Raw genomic sequence first — 5,502 nt, forward strand, 5'->3', positions numbered from 1 at the left:
CCATGGAAACAAAATGAGTTTGAGAAGGCTGAAAGCAAACCTCCAGAATTCAGATCACCCTTTAAAGATGGCAGAGAGGGAAAAAGCTCTATCACCACTCAACATATAGGAACTAGTTCTAGAATATCTAGACTTTAATGAAATCAATTATCCTGGCTGTCTTGAGGGACAGGGAGAGATGTCGTGATCCGCAGAAGTGTATGATAAGTGAGCCCACAGCCTTGAAGGGAGGCAAGAGCTGCCAGGAAGCCTTCTCCCATCCCCTGACTCCATGTCAAGGGCTTTGGGCTCACTCTGTCTTTGCAGAAAGGTGTGCCATTCAGGAACTCCATGGGAAAGACTCTGCCCTCTCCAGCAGCTCCATCCCCCACAGTCCTCACCATGAGAGAAACTGTCCCCACCAACCTGCCGCCTCTCTCGGTAGACACCTCGGCAAGATGCATCAGGCCAAGGGACGTCCTCGAGAGGCAGTCCTTCCTTCTCAGGCTGGCCCCTTCCTGGGTGTTTTCAGGATTAGGATTGAGGGTCATGGTCAAATCTGATGGGTCCCGAGAGTCCTGTCTAGTCTCCGTGCCGTAGAGAAGCAGGGGCCACATTTGCAGTGCTGTCCTGCACCTAGGCGCTTCAGTCGTGTCCGACTCATGTGACCCTGTGGACTGTGGCCCGCTAGGCTCCTCATCCATGGGATTCTCCAGGCAAGAATTCTGGAGTGGATTGCCATTTCCTCCTCCAGGGAATCTTCACAGCCGGGAATCGACCCCGCGTCTCTACGTCTCCTGCATTGCAGACAGATTCTTTACCACTAGCTACTGCGGTCCATTTGCAGAGACAGCTGTTTAACATCTACAGACTCCTCAGGGCCGAGGGAGCCCAGCCCTGACCCCGTGCTCTTGAGAGAGATGGATGGTGTTGTCACTTCACAACCCCACATGCTGCTCTGGTCTCACTGCTTGTCCACCAAGATAAGAACTTCCGGCTGGCAGGTAGTTTTCTTTTTTTTAGTATACATATTTTATCCAAGAGCGTTGGTCCTATAGGAGCTTGTACACCATTATAGGAACAGAACTTGAAAAGCACTTATTTACCTTATGATATTTGATTTATTTATTCAAATTTGATTTTGTTAAAGGCTCAGTACCATGTTTTAAAAATTATTTTTGCCTGCTCTGGGTCTTTGTGGCAGTGTGTGCAGGCTCTTAGTTGCCCCATGGAGTGTGGGATCTTCCCAGACCAGGAATCGAACCTGCATCTCCTGCATTGGAAGGCAGATTCTTAACTACTGACCACCAGGGAAGTCTCAGTAGTTCTGTTTCTTGAGAGCAGAATCTTATTAGGTGACTTGGGGTGTGACTATTAGGTGACTATTAGGTTGAGTGACTTGGGGTGTGGGGTGCACACATCTCTGTTGCTGCTGTGAACACTTCAGGTATAAGTGGGCAGGATGCAGAGGGGTTGGGAAGGGGAGCATACCCCGCTTTTTTCTGGCCCAGGAGCCAAGCCCTCGTGGAAGGGGGCATCCAGACCTGACCTGGGCTTCTCCCGAGGACGCAGCGTGAACATCGATTCTGTGAGAGTGTAGCTGAGGAAATAGCCCCTAATGCCGCAATTATGGTTCATCTGTTGCTATGGTATTTCTGTGGCCGGTTTGGATCCATGGATGTCTTGATTATTCTCAACACCCATTTATAGAACTCTCCGCTCATCACCATGGGCTCTGACACCATCTTCATAGGGTGTTCTGGTAACAGACCCCCATTAGCATCAGCACCATCTCTCAACGCACAAGAAGCAGGTGTTGTTTCAGTAACTAAAATCAGGGAAAGTGAAAGAAAAGATATATGACAAAGGACATTATCATTCTAATAATGGCAGCTCAGTTATAGGTTAAATTACAGTTGACATAAATTGATGTTTTGATGTCAAAAGACACCATTTGATAGCACTGAGGTTTTGACATCTAGTTGGGGGCACAGTTGAGAGAAAATATTGTTTGAAGAACAGGTGACTGATTTTAAAGGGAGGTACAGTGAGGCTAAAGGAGGACATTGCCAACAACCTCGGCTCTCAGACCTCTGGTCTGCAAAGAAACTATGGAGAAAACTAATCGATTCACAGTGTAGTCTTTTATGCACCGGAGCCTATGTTCAGAGAATGTTTACAAGTTAGGAATAATAATGTATAATAATTATGTATGTAAAAATAATATTGAAATACCATAATAGTGTGAGCAATAAAAAAGAGAAGAAAATAAAAGTTCCTATTGGTAAACAAGCTACCGTGTATTCATGCAACGGAATCCTATGTGCCTGTGTGCACTAAGTTGCCTCAGTCGTGGCTGACTCTTTGCAACCCTGTGGACTGCAGCCCATCAGGCTCCTCTGCCCATGGGATTCCCCAGGCAAGAATCCTGGAGTGGGTTGCCATGCCCTCCTTCAAGACATGTTCCCAACCCAGGGATCGAACCTGTCTCTCTTTCGTCTTCTGCATTGACAGGCAGAGCCTTTACCACTAGTGCTACCTGGGAAGCCCATGGAATTCTATGTAACAGTGGAAATGAGTAAGAGTTATGTGCATCAACATCCACAGATCACATCCCAAACAAGCAAGAAAGAACAAAGTGCTTACAATGTTGCACTACTTATGGAGACTTCAAAACTATGCAAGACTAAGCAATATAAGGTTTGAGGGTGCATTGCTATGTGTAAGAATTACAAAGAAAACTAAGTGAATAAGAATCACAAAATTAAGTGAATAAGGAACATAAAACACAAACACACACACATATATGAACAAATCAACTATGGCCTTCAGCAATATTCGTCCAACTCTAACGCTTAAGCTAAGTGGTTAGACTGGGATGTTCGTAACACTATTCTTTGTATCTCATATACTTTCGATATCTCCTTTGGGTTTATGAACCACAGAACTGGCCATCGACTTGCTTTCTTTCTCCACTTGCAAACCTTGATTTTCCCCTTGTCCAGCCTGGGCTGTCCCAGCACTTGCCTCCCATCTTCACAGAAGACGACTCGCTTGGCTCAGAGGATATGCTCCGTACAAGGGAATTATAAATGATTCCCAATCCCCATGATTACCATTCAGTAATAATGAGAGTGAGTAAGTGGCTGAATTCACAAATATATTCATTTCTGTCTTAATTAAAAAAATGTGACCGTGAAACAGAATGATAATGATTTATAAATTTTTCCACAGAAGATATTGGCAAAGTCATACAAAATAGAGGATCTTTACTGATTTTCTTCCTTTATGTGATTTTTCTGGAATATAACAAGATCATATTAGAGAGTTACTGTACAATTTCCCTTCCTGTCTGATGTGGAACTGAAGCAGTTCAGTTCAGCTCAGTCGCTCAGTCATGTCTTTGTGACCTCACGGACTGCAGCATGCCAGGCTTCCCTGTCCTTCACCATCTCTGTGAGCTTGCTCAAACTCATGTCCATCGAGTTGGTGATGCCATCCAACCATCTCATCCTGTCATCCCCTTCTCCTCCTGCCTTCAGTCTTTCCCAGCATCAGGGTCTTTTCCAATGAGTCAGTTCTTTGAATCAGGTGGCCAAAATATTGGAGTTTCAGCTTCAGCATCCATCCTTCCAATGAATATTCAGGACTGATCTCCTTTAGGATGGACTGGTTTGATCTCCTTGCAGTCCAAGGGACTCTCAAGAGTCTTCTCCAACACCACAGTTCAAAAACATCAATTCTACGGCGCTCAGCTTTCTTTATGGTCTAACTCTCACATTCATACACCACTACTGGAAAAACCATACCTTTGACTAGATGGAGATTTTTCAGCAAAGTAATGTCTCTGCTTTTTAATATACTGTCTAGTTTGGTCATAGCTTTTCTTCCAAGGAGCAAGCGTCTTTTAATGTCATGGCTACAGTCACCATCTACAGTGATTTTGGAGCCCAAGAAAATAAAGTCTGTCACTGTTTTCATTGTTTGCCCATCTATTTGTCATGAAGTGATGGGACTGTATGCCATGATCTTAGTTTTTTGAATGTTGAGTTTTAAGCCAGCTTTTTCACCCTCCTATTTCACTTTCATTAAGAGGCTCTTTCGTTCCTCCTCACTTTCTGCCATAAAGGTGGTGTCATCTGTGTATCTGGGATTACTGATATTTCTCCTGGGAAATCTTTTTTTTTTTTTTTTTCCCCTTCCTTCCCTCCCTCCCTCCTCCCCGCCGCCCGCCTTCCTCTCTCCTGGGAAATCTTGATTCCAGCTTGCACTTCATCCAGTCTGGCATTTCACATGATGTACTCTGCATGTAAGTTAAATAAGCAAGGTGACAATATACAGCCTTGACGTACTCCTTTCCCATTTTGGAACCTGTCTGTTGTTCCATGTCCGGTTCTAACTGTTGCTTCCTGACCTGCATACAGATTTCTCAGGAGGCAGGTAAGGTGGTCTGATAGTCCCATCTCTTTAAGAGGCAGAGGTACATAAAGAAACTTATTTAAGGTCTTAAAACACTGAGTGTACCCTGGGACTCAATCTCCAAATAAGGGGCCAGCCCACCCCATCCCCCGCCTCTGCTCTCCCCTCTGATTCGTCACTATGAGAGGGAGAACCAGGAGGAGTCTGGCAATGGTTCTAACACAAAGAGCACTGACTTGGGAGGCGATTGATCGATCTGGGTTTAAGCGTTCAATTTATAATCTACGATCTCGGCCACCTGCTATGGAAGAACCATCTCTGTTTGTAGGATGGTATATTTTAATACAATGGTGAGCAGGCAGAATTCCCAACTAGATTCATCAACAGATACAAAGGTTTATGTGCAGAATCTTATGTGATCTAATTGTAGCCCAATAAGCAATGGCAGGTGCTTGCTTGGCTTTTTCTCCAAAGGTGCCCCTTTCAATACCACGATCTTTTAGTTCTTCCAGCATTTGGGGGGCAGGCACACATTAGGTGCTAATCCTCCTATGAACACCTTGTGGCTTTTCCCTATGAGAGGCTGTCAGTAGGTGCCTGGGGCAGCAGTAGACAGTAAAGAAGAAACCAAGATGGTAGGGGTTATGGTGACCCCGAATCTTTAAAAAGAAGAAGGCTGTTGGCAGCCAATTAAGTTGACTGTGCTCTTTTCCCCATGGGGACCCAGTGTGCAATGGCTGAAACAGCCGTCTTCTTGGTAGTGTATGCAGCTTGTTACCTGTACAGATTGCCCTAACGGAACTCGGAGACAACTCTTTCCAGTGGACCTTCATGACTGGCATGCTGGCCACAGCCTAGGCTCCAGACAGGTGTGTGTGGTGCCTTTGGAAAGCCTGGGGGCACAGCGGCCAAGGTCCACATCGGCCAAGTCATCATGTCCATCCACACCAAGCTGCAGAAGCAGCAGCATGTGATTGGGGCTCTCTATGGGGCCAAGTTCAAGTTCCCTGGCTGCCAGAAGATCCACATCTCCAAGTGGGGATCTACCAAGTTTCATGCGGATGAATGTGAAAACATGGTAGCAGAGAAGCCATCCCAGATGGC

At 45.5% G+C, this 5,502-nt stretch overlaps 1 non-coding gene across 1 annotated transcript; it reads left to right on the forward strand.

Annotated features, from left to right (window-relative positions):
- Positions 1–5,078: 5,078 nt before the first annotated feature.
- On the forward strand, positions 5,079–5,212 carry LOC136168095 (small nucleolar RNA SNORA70). The gene has a single exon (XR_010663248.1). It is a non-coding gene; the product is annotated as a small nucleolar RNA SNORA70 (small nucleolar RNA).
- The last annotated feature ends 290 nt before the right edge of the window (positions 5,213–5,502 follow it).

This window comes from Muntiacus reevesi, chromosome 4 (genome assembly GCF_963930625.1).
Source record: "Muntiacus reevesi chromosome 4, mMunRee1.1, whole genome shotgun sequence".
In the NCBI taxonomy this organism is placed as follows: Eukaryota; Metazoa; Chordata; class Mammalia; order Artiodactyla; family Cervidae; genus Muntiacus; species Muntiacus reevesi.